The following is a 12302-nucleotide window of genomic DNA, read 5'->3' as shown; positions in this document are numbered from 1 at the left end:
TTTTTTGTTTGTTGCAAACTTACCTGGAGTTCATTTGGGTTTTGTGTTTATAAATTCCATATAAATCAATTCCTGTGGAGTTAGGATTGAAATTCTATCTCATTTTTTAAATAACTGATTTTATAATTTTAACAGAATTGTTTTACAGTAAGTGCTAGAATATTCCAAATAATAAAAAAGAAATATTTCCAGAATCTTTGCTTAGCAGCCTTAAACAAATGAGAGCATTAAATTTGTTCTGAAATTGTTAAACTTCATGTATCCTTCTTTAAGCACTAAACTATGGAGAAAACTGTCATTAGGAGGAGCAAAGCTGCTGAGGGTTCCTTATACCCCACGTTACTCAGTTCCCAGAGCCCTGCTGTGTAGTTGTTCCACTCTCCAAGAAGCCTGTTAAAGAGCCCCTGAGAGCATGTGTACAGCCCTCCATGTTAATAGTTAATTGGTGAGGATGGCAAGATGAGAGGACAGCCGAACATGTGGTCTCTCAGGCTCAAGCCGTAGACAGACCTTTAGTTATAATAACAGCAGCTGCTCACATTCTCACAACCCAGCTACTCACTATTCTGTTGCTGAGGTTTCTTGCTGGATTAAAAAAGTAAAGAAAATATTTTTTCTTTCCAAGAGAATAAGAGAGAGGGATTTTTTTTTTTTCCAAGTGTATTTCTGTATATGTATTTCATTTGATCAGAGTAAGTTCTAGCATATGCTTTCTCTGTTGAATCTTAAAGTCAGTACACTGAAGGCATAGAAAATGCACCCTATTTTTCTGAAGAGGTAGTAAATTCCACATTTATTCCCTGAACTACTATTTCTGTATTTTCTGTGTTATCTTTTGCCTCCCAACTGGATTAATTAGGTGGTCTACAAGTAAATTCTTCACATTAATAATTTGCATGAAGGTAAATCTAAGTTCAAAACCACATTTTAATCAAGGTTTTGTCTTCATAACATATACAGAAAAATAGTTTCGTTTTTACCTGCTTTTTCTTGAAAAAATAGATTTTTAGTAGTGACTTATACCATATCTTGTCTCTGTCAGCCCCCAGTACTAGTTACTCCAGTGAAGAAGAAATAAAACTCACAATTGGTAGTACTGATTTTCAACAGGGACAATGTCTTTCCAACCCAGACTAGTTATAATTTTTATATGTAGTTTATGAATAATGCATATGTATATGGAATATATATATATAGTTTGAGATTGGTTTCTTTTATATATTTTGCCAAATACTTCGCATGTTGTACTGTGACAGGGAGTTCCACAAATTAAATCTACTTAGTTTCTTTCTCTTTCAATAAGTTTAATTTTGCCTTTACTTTTCATAAATTGTATCTTTGTTCTTGGCTGATGAGACAGTAAGACGAGGCTCCCTATTTTATCTTTTCTGTATTCTGATTATTTTCTATTTTTTCTCATGCTGCCTCCTTAATCTGTTTTTAAAGTCACTTTTCTTTTAATCATATTTTACTTTGTTACAGTAACATAATACAATAATGCTATTATTGTTTGATCACTTTTCCTACATTCTAATGTCTGCTTTGTCTCTTTGATGACTAATGAACATTGAACAGTGATTTTGTTCTTGATGCTTTTCCCTCTGTGGTACACATCCACCAATGTGGCTCTTTCATTATTCTAGCTATTCATTGTCTTGGATTTAATAACTTTGAATTACATTTATCCAAAGATGATGCTCATTCACTCAGTTTGGTGGGACACTGAATGTCTTCACAGTCTTCTGTAAGGCTATATTTTGGTAAAAGACACAAAATTACAAAAAATCTGGTTGTCTACAGAGCTTTTTCAGAATAATTTAGGGAAATTGTAGTCCACTAAAGAACAGAGATTCTTTGTGTTTTATAGATGAAACTTCTAGTGTAAACAGTGCATGAAGAAAAAAGAAGATTCTTTTTCTCAACCACAAAAGTAGGAGTACATTATTCTGAAAGAGGATTTCAAGCAAATGACACTAAAAACTTATCCAGTTATGAATTTTATTCAGATGATGTGTGACAAGTTTTACTTGATTGATATTTTCTACCGATTGAACATACTCTTATCTTACACTGTCTGTCAGGTAATAAATATTGAGATACTTATGAGTATGATTAAAATAGTTGATGGAAGGTTATTTTTCAAGTCTTTCTACTGCTGCTTGAAAATGCATTGTGCCTATGAAATCTGATGCATTTGAAAAGGGAAAATTACTTCCATTTTTAAAATCTAGCATTGATCAAGGATGGCAGACTGGAGAGGGATTTAATTTGTTGTTACACTTTCCAAATTTAAGGAATATTATAAAAACAAGGACTCTCTGTATGTTGATAATCTGTGTGTTTTAGTACCTAATTTAAAAAAAAAAAAAAAACACAAACTTTTTGTGCTACAGAGTGTGACTTAAAGGACTTTATTGTCACTGGTTTATACTTGCAAAAGCCCTGAATTAGAATTTAAAATATTTTCCTATTGTAATTTCTTCTTTTTCTTTAATTACTAGAAATCATTGGTAAATCCAAAAACACCTTTCCCCCAAAATACTAAATAATGTTCATAATTCTGTTCCTGTTCTTCTGAATTTTGTATCACCTAAGTAGTATTTTTTTGAGTAGATTATTATTTTCACTGGGAGAAAGCGTAACACTTTTATTAAAGCCATTCTTTATTTTGAACTTGAGGCTGTATTACTGGTAAGGACTAACAACCATATTAGTCAGCATGTACCAAGGGAAATTAATTGACTAATGAAAAGTCAGTATGAATAAGTCTTGTTACAGAACCTGTCCTCAGAGTCTGAAGTTCTGTTTAGCAAGGTATTTTCATTATTTCATCCAGTATGTTAAAAAATTAATTTCCTACAATATTAATGTTTTGATGCTTTGAATTCACTGAAGTGCATAAGTTACTGTAGGTTTCAGTGTAGAAAAATTCAGAAACAAACCTTGTCACATCCATAGCCTTTTGTGTTCACACTAAGTAATTTAGCAGCTAAACTCGAAGTCAGGTAATAGAGTGCTTTAGAATCCATTGCTAATATCGGATTATAAGATGTGAGCTCCTATAGCTTGTGAATTTCTCACAGTTTGAAATCTTTATTCCTATGACGAGAGCTAAGAGTGATTGCCTGCCTTAGAACTCTAACTTCTGAGAGTTCACAAGTGTGAAATGCTGAATAACCTTCAAATGTATTTGATGAGGTAGCCACTGCACACAAATTTGTATTGAGATCAAATGTCATGTAGTTTCTATATCATAGTTAAGCAAGCTTTTGAAATTCTCTGCAAAATAGAAACTATGAATATGAAATGGTCTTTATATTTTTCAATATTGGCGTTTTTTTACTTGCTTTTTAATGTTGCATGTTGGTTTTTGTTGTATGTGAGAAATACAGTTTAACAACCATACAAAGAAATATTGAGAGTCATCAGTTTGACAGGTATTCTTGGGTTATCCACGTAGTTTTCAGATATGAATATTCTGGTTTGGATATTCTAGACATTCATAAAAGCATCTTTAAAATTATGATCAAGTAGGAAGCTCAGAGAAGTATATAATTCAAAATTTAAATTGTGGGACAGTAAGTAATTTTGTTTTCAATTTCTATTATCGTTGACAGTATTTGCTAATCAAATTGCAGAAGAAATAGAAATAATTTGTTGTTACATAAAATAAGTTTATGGTTGCCAACAGGCTGTATTCTAGCTCTACCACTTCTGATTTGGTAACAACTACCCATTTCAAAAACAAATACAATATACATCTGAAGCATGTTTTTGTACCCACATGTTAATTGTCTTTTAACTGACAGCTATATTATGATGAACAGTCACACTGTATGTTAAAATTGCATGCCTAAACAGACTTCTTGTTTTAAGAAATTTTACTTTTTAGGACACTATATGCACATCCTTACCACCATCTCATCAACACACCGTCTTTTGATCAAAAAAATCACTTTTCCAAAATGAGTGTGTTAAACTTTAAAAGTTAATGAGTATATGCAACATTGCAATTTTATTTTTCATTTCATGTATATAATCTGAAAATACACCTATGAAAACTTTAAAAAATTAGGTAAGATTTAGAAATAAATCTTTCAACTGCAATATTAGACCTAAACAGTTAAATATCCCATCACAGTATGGAGATAGTCATCTGTTCAAGCATATGGAATCTTTTGGCTACTGGACTAAGTAGTTAATATAATGCCCAGTGTCCAGACATGGACACAACTGTTATGGAAGCAGAAGGGAAGAGGCACATGTATTGAGCCCATTTGGACACTGATAAGTAAAGATTAGAAGAATGACTTTAAATAATGCAGGACAAAGTAGTTATCTGCTTTAAGCAAGTAAATCTGTTAGAAAATGGAAGGTAGTATTGTTTTTCTGAAGCAATACTATTTTTTTCGCATAAGTAGAAGTACAAGTTCTTGAAAAAAATGCCCTGTGAATCTAGCATTAAATATGGGTTTTATCTGTTGTCTGTTGTATTTCAGAACAAAGAACAGTAATTTTGTGTAAAACTTTTATATTTAAATTATTGCATATGTATTTCCCATCTGAAATTATTTTCAAATAACTGAATATTGAATTTCTGTGCAGTGTTTGCTTAGAAACATTTTTATATGAACTTCCGGTGTTGTTTAAAAACCTTGAAATTTCAGAATCTAATTTTACATCTTTTTGTTTAGACCTGCTCTATTAATTACGATATAGTCATAATAAAAAGGAATACTGCATCTTTAATGATGTTTTTGTGCCTGTGTAGTTAAGCTTTAATGCTAGGGAAAAAAAAAAGATTAAATTAGCCTTGTAACCTCTTTCTCTTCCAGACTGATGATGGAAAATAAAAGCTCTTAGCTACAGAATGTAACACTTAGAATTAATATTTAATTAGACCAGCAAATTGTACACCGTGGCTGAAAGCTTCCAAAGAGTTGTTAGTGCCACAATTGACCTACAAGTTTAATAATAACTCACTTCTAGGAGCAAGTGCCAGTTCAGCATAGTGGAGCCACTGTAAGAAAGTCCTGTGAGATTAAAATCAGCAAACCAAATGGCAGGCGAGGATTCCTGGGATGGAGCCTTCTGGAAAGCTGGGAGCTGGAGTAGCTTTTCAGCCAGGATTCAGATGAGAACAGTGGGCAAAAAAAGCTGATCCCTCCTGTTCTGGGAGCTTCTGGTTGTAGGCCAAAATCCTAGAACAGATTTTTTCTAAATGTTCTTACTGCAGCTATTAATTTATATCACAAATCAAGTAATGAATGACTTATCTTCATCTTTTAATTAAGTTTTAATGCAAACATTATCGCTGAATTCTCCGGTCATGGATTTTACTCATGGAAGAATGGCACTTTTTTGGTACGGCATGTAATTTAGTGTGTTTGTGTTGCAGAATGTTTCATTTCATAATATCTTACTGGTACATAAAAGGGTTCTTGTTATAACACGATATGATGAGCAATTTATTGTAATATTATGAAATATGTAAATTAAATAGGAAATGTGTATACATTGTAAAATAGAATATTTTGAAGGTTAAATAGCTTAATCTTGCCTTTCATTTTATGAACAATGAAAATATAAAGCCAGTAACTCTACCATTAGATATCCATCTGAGCCTTAATTCTGTGGCAAATTATTCTAGTGAAATAGGGCACCATAAGTTCAAAAATGTGCAAACACACAGCAACAGACTGAGGAAGGAACATTCTGCATTATTTATTGGCTAGATCCTAAATAATTAAAGAAATGCCTACTCATTAGTTAAAAATTAAAGCAGGTGAGAACCTTGCCAGCAGAGGGAGCAGTCATGTCTTTCCTTAGGTTCCCATCATTTCCAGCCTACCCATCATTTCCACCCTACCTCTTCTTATTGCCCAGCCAGTTTCCCATCTGGACCTAGCTCTGCCAGCCTGCTCCTGATGACAGACGATAATTTTATACTGAATAAGGGATTAGTTTTTTAAATGATTTTATATTTCAGAATCTTGCCACTTGATTACCAACATCAGTTAGATGTTCCTTTTGATATTTGTGTACTATTAATTGAAATAATAGTGGAGGATCTTTTTGGTCACCTGTGAATAAAATGCGATTCACTGTTTAAAGAACTGAAGTTGCAGCAATAGTTAGCCTTTCTGAATTGGTAAGCAAACGGCAATGACATTTTTTTCAGGCAAAATGGCAACAGAAGGAACTCCTAAACCTTTTTCGTATAATGAGTAATTCCCAATGGAATCATAGGATTTTAGTTAAGCCAGTTGGTCTCAAATACATTAATTTCAGCAGTTTTGTTATGGCTCTTTCGTAATATGACTCTCATTCTTTCAGTGTACTTTTGCATCTGTATTTTATACTACGCTCGACCAACTTGTAGCATTGAATATTTATGTGCTTAATTCTGTAAACAAATCTGTTCAAATGGTCATTTCATTTTCATGATAATTAAAGGCAAATAATACCATACAGTTTTCCGTATATATGCTTTTATAACAGTGAGACAATCTCATCAATAAGGACTCTTATTGATGACGCTCATCAGATAGAGTTCAGGGGAGATGCTGGGCTCATCTCAGCCCAGATCTTGTACTAATTTCTTCCCAGCTCCTCACCCTTCACTTCAGAAGGGCTCTATCAGGCTTATTTCATCTACCCACTGCAGCAGGACTTATGCAAGAGCCCTGCACCCCCCAGAACCATTCATCGTCACATGCAGCCTGTGCTTTCAGCTACTGAATGCTAAGGAAATAGTCAGAAGAGAAAAGCACTGAACAGGGATTCAGCTCAAAAAGTGTCACCCGTTAATACCCTGTACATCTGTCACCTCTTTCAGCCAGATAATAACGGGATTTTCAGCACCCAGCTTTCTGGGCTTTGAAACCAAATAGTTTCCTGGTACCCCAAAGCCATAGATGCAGCCTCCTAAACCAAACCTCAAATAGAGGTGGGTAGACAAGGCTTCAACGAAAGGCTGAGTTTGGTTCCCAGCTCACTGTTCACTGGCTTGTGACTTCGAACAATTCACATGACATCTTTGTGCTTGTTACATGACTTGTAAATGAGGAATGCAACACTTGCCTGTCTTTTGTAAAGTATTTGGAGATCAACAGATGGAAAGTTTGATTTAAACTACGTAGTCTTTGTTCTCACTTCCATTTTTGTAGGCCTCAGCAGCAACTGTTACTGACTTGCTTGTTTTATCTATATTGAGTCATCATTCATATCACTGTTGGCCTTTAGGTCTTCCCTCTAATGGCAAAACAGACATACTTTTTATTTTGTAGGGTGCCAAGGTTTGCTGGCATTAGATTCTTTTATAGCTCAAGTAATAGACAAGTCCAGGCCATCCATCTTCAGTGAAGATCCAAAGATATTTTTTTTTAGTATGTGATATTTAGTTTTTATTTCCTGGCTGATTATTTTTCCTGAAAAATTATCCAGAATTTTTTAATTAGATACTGTGTCATCCACCTTCATCTGATACATTTGATAATAACATTGCCGAGTTCCCATAACAGTGACAGTGTTTTAGGTGTAAGATAAGGAAACTATGGCTCAAATGTTTTGAATTTTTAAGAAACAAAAATACTAGTTCTAACTAGTTTCACAGTTGAAAGACTCATGAGTTTATATAGACTATCAGGACAAACATTATTAAAAGCAACTTTAAGAGAACAACCAAATCTGGAATTAATATATCATGTAACATATTGGCCAACAGATGCTTTGTTACTCCCTTCCCATTTTTATGAGTGCGTTGCATCTAATTACCTGCTCATGTCTTCGCTACTTGTCCTTTCTTTGCCTCTGTAACTTGCATAAAATTATTCAAAGATACTATTCATTGCTCGAAATTAGTTAATGTAATACAGTGTACATATAAACAAATCAACCAAAATCAGTGCTTCTGTGATTTCAGCCATGTGAACAGATATTTATACTTAAGTTCTATTATAGTCAGTAAGGTTCTTCAAAGGCAAAAGAAGATGCCTAATCAGTCAGAATCCCGAAATGCGGATTTCTCATCACTGAAGGCATTGTAGTTTGTAGAAAATCCTTGAAGTATATTTCTAGGCTATCTGTCTTCCAGCAAAGACATCACACTTGTATTCAGTTTTCTTGAGATACTGATACAGATTTCTACATACCAAAATTTGTTAATGTACTGTTGCTCGTCTTACATTCCAGTGGTCTGAGTGAGCATTCATTTTAGAGCCAAAATTCAGAGTTCATTTAGTAGATTTGGTGTGTGCAGGCACAGACAACAGTGCTAACCAACTTGGAGTTAGAATAAGTATAGAATTTTATACTTTACAGTCTTTGTTAATTACTGATACAACACTTTTTGGCAGAGCGGTTATTAATCTTTTATTTCCGGGATTTGTGAATAATTAAAAAGTGCACAAACTGTATCTCCCTATAAAACTAGTACAAGGGCCTAATACCTAACTTCTTTTACCCAAATAAAATGTATGGGTAATTCTGTGATTTTCTGAGCAGTAATTATTAACAAATGGTGATAAATATTTAAGCCATTTCTTAATATTAATAATTTATCTTTTCAATTTAAAACCCTTTGGAGATTAAGTAGTAATGACAAGTGGTAAATATTTGTATATTGTGAAGTCATTACCACATCATTGTGTGATAATCTCTCAGAAAATATCAAGAATTATTTCATCTATTGAATATCAAGCCAGTGTTTCATTATAGTCCAACGTGGCTGCCATTGTTATAGTACTAAGCTTACTTCAGCTTTATGACAGAATGTAACAGAAACAAAAAAAGGCACAACCAATTTTTGAGCTTTTTTTGAAAATTCATGCACCAAAATTTGCTTTAATTTCATAAGGTTCGTATTACCTTGCATGAACTTGCTTGCTTGCTGTTTATTATTGAGACCTTCTTTCAAATGAAGTGTCAGAATTACTGGACTCACCTGTTGGTAACAATTACAGTTTTACTTAGACTTGGGGGGGAGTATCTGAATTAATCTTTAAATTCTGTGCTGTCATACGGAATGTATGCAACTCACTGTTTAAACTGGGTTTTGTCCCTGTGCTAGCAGTTGTTTGTAAGTAGTTTTTTAGGTAATGAAACCCATTTTAGGATCCGAAGTATTAACTCTAATTAAATGTTTTAAAATAAAATCAGTGATGGGATTAGATTACCAGAATGTAAAGGTACAGAAGTCAAATACAGCCCTCTACCAAAATACAGGCCTAATGTCTCTTTGAAAAGAGACATAGTCTTAAAATACCTTATTTTCAATTCAATATATAAATCAGTATTAAAATTATGTTAATGCATTGACCATAATACAAATGTAAATATACAAAGCGCATGTGTTTCAAGAGCTTAATGTATTTATACAGGTGCTAGTTGGATCTCATTGTAGATCTTTAACATGAGTCTCTTACTTTCCTTTTAAATTTTGAGATTTTTTTTATATGTGCTATGTAGAAAAGTTGAAGCTGTTCTAAGAAAATTTTCCATTCTTTGACTTTTCTTTACTTAATGCAGCTCAAGGACTGAGAATTAAATATTTTTATTATGTAAATTTTGTGAGGTTTTTAATTTCTTTAGGAACTGACAAAATAAAAATGGGAGGACATATCTCTGGGTGTTAGAAAAAAATTGACAGGAAATCAGAGGAGAACTAGAAATTAGAGCAGAGTAGAAAAGATGGATTTTTTTCCTAATATAGAATCCAGATGAACCAAGATTGATTTGATTAATAGTAGTAATGATAAAATTGTGTACATTAAGAACTCAATCCAGTTGAAACACACAGTATTAATTTCAGTATGTAAGTTTGAGCATACAGACTATACATATATTTGTGTTGATAGAATACCATGCTTTATATTCAGACACAGAAGATGATACATTTTGAACTGCTTTATTTGTAAATAAGTATTTTTAAACATGCACAAATAATTACTCAAAGCCATGTAGATTCTGCAAATAAATTAGTAGGACAAAGCAATCTTTTTCCATAATTGCCCTTCCCAAAAGCTGGTTAAACACTTATGTATAGTTCCCTTTTATATATCCAACTAGCTACATGGATTTTCTTGAGCTGTTGTTTTGAAAGTACACTTTGCTTAAGACCAAATATTGCAAATTTGCGCTTAAAAGAAAATGTCTGTCTAAAACACTGAGCACAAAGTAAGATATAGAATGGATGCCCAGCCCAGCCTGCACAACAGGGTTGCTACCATGTTGTTAGAATAATTACATTTTGGCTGAACTAACTAATTTAGAAAAACTGCAGTACATCTAGCAAGACTGAAAACTTTCCAGGACTGGGTTGGTTTGGTTGGTTTTTTTTTTTTTAGTGTAATTTAAAACAATACCTCTTCTAGCTGCCAACATTCCTGGCTTCCCTCCTAACCATGTCCTGGCTCACCTCCAGAGCTGCCAAGTTTATGCCAGAAGCAGGAGGCAGATTTGTATGGGGCTAGAGGAAGATCTGGAGCTCTGTTAAATTTTCAAGCCCAGATGGGGCAACATGATTTGTGTGTTTATGTCAGTATGCCATACATCACAACTATCTGTGTGCTGACGTCAGCTTTGATTGGACATTAATGTGCTGAACACTGCAAACTAGAAAATACATGATAGATACAGATCTATGGCAACAGTGCCACATAAGCAAATGTCTGTTTGGTGTGGCGATTCACTGTGCAAAATATTTCCCAAGATACACTGCATTAAGCCAGGAGAATATTTTGACACACTTTAAAAACAGAAACAAAATCAACATGAGCAAAGAGACTACAATTTAAGAAAGCAAACCTGTTCAGAAGAAGAGCTGAAACCAACATATTGATGTATGTATCATTAGGCAAATATTGAATTGCTATCCCGCACTTTAATCTTCCCAGAATTAAGACCAAATAGGAAAGATGCTGCTATTGTGATTTGCAGGACTGTTAATGATGAGGATACCTTGCTGATGGTTGAGCATCTCTCTGTCCACAGCTTTTGTAACCCATTGTTATCAAAACCAGCAAGCAAAAACATTAATGGACAGCAAACATTTTTTCAAATAATAGATTATTTTTTCTATACCAAGAGTTTAGATTAGCTTCCAGAAATCATCAGTGTTTATTTATGTATGTAACAATTTTGTATTTCTTGCTTATACAAATAACATCTAGCAGCCTGCTGAAGAACTGGCAAATACGGTAATTTCTGGTCTGTGGATTTATAGAGGTCACTGGCTACTTCAGATTTATATTTATACCATCTTTATGTGATTGCCCCTGTACAATAACGTGACCAAAAGTTTCCATTAAAATACAGTAAACTGTCTGTCTCTTCCTAGAAGAGGAAATAATTTGCATGTCAGCTTTAATATTTATGGGGTGGATATAATAACAAAGTTTAAGGATTGATGTGTAGGCAGTGTTCTTTTACCTTAGATCACTTACGTTATTCCTCAGAAAGGAAATTCTGTACTATAACGCTATTTTATCATTACCCATCATTAGACTTTGTAGGTAAAATTGAAGTTCCCTGATTCCATGGGGATAGATCATTTTGGCCTGTGCACAAGTAGCGGCTTTGAAAAGAGACCAGTCCCTGGGATTTAATGCCATCTGGCCCAGAAGGTGGGGAAGGGAGGGGGTGTAAAGGTACCATGGGATCGGTGGATTTAGGCCTTGTAACCTGAGCAGATTGGGCTGTGCAGGACAGGCCCCAAGTCCTGCTTTATGTAGTGGTCAAAAAACAGAAGTCAAATTATTCTTTGATGGGGGTAGGAAATGTTCACCTTTCACGTCTGCTTCATAGGCTTCTCTGTGGCTAGGAAATATGCTGTTATTGAAATGTGGGTTCATGAAAGCAATTGGTGTATTGATAACCATTTTAATAAACCTATATATCAGTACAATGCATAGATTTTTCTAAAATATTTAGGGCTGTTTCCCTTCTCTCTGCTCCTAATTACTTTATAAATTGTTATTATCAAATAGTTTACCAGTATTTAAATTGACGTTTCATAATAAGCGTCAGTCGTATAGTTTATGAAAGAAGTGCAGAATGTACAAGATGCTTTAAAATTAATAAAAAATACAAAACTATAACTTGGAGCTACAGAGCTAATTCTTCATACTTGGAATGGGTATTTTGAGGTGATTGGTCTTGGTACCCCTGAAGGTATGGTGGGTATAGCGCCTACAGCCATCAAGAACAAGAGTATACCAGCTGTCCAGGCAGCTTTAAGATTAACTATTTCTTATCTTAAAGAAATATTTTGCTTTTTAGCACAGATTTGTCTCTTTTTTTTG

At 33.8% G+C, this 12302-nt stretch overlaps 1 protein-coding gene across 1 annotated transcript in view; it reads left to right on the top strand.

The window, feature by feature from the left end:
- Positions 1–12302, top strand: part of ELP4 (elongator acetyltransferase complex subunit 4) — a 154819-nt gene that overhangs the window by 55483 nt on the left and 87034 nt on the right. The window lies entirely within an intron of this gene.

The sequence above is a fragment of the Pygoscelis adeliae genome, unplaced genomic scaffold, assembly GCF_000699105.1.
Source record: "Pygoscelis adeliae isolate BGI_AS28 unplaced genomic scaffold, ASM69910v1 Scaffold171, whole genome shotgun sequence".
NCBI classification, from domain to species: Eukaryota; Metazoa; Chordata; class Aves; order Sphenisciformes; family Spheniscidae; genus Pygoscelis; species Pygoscelis adeliae.
The sequence above is the reverse complement of the archived record's forward strand: the minus strand, read 5'-3'. Positions and strand labels throughout refer to the sequence as shown.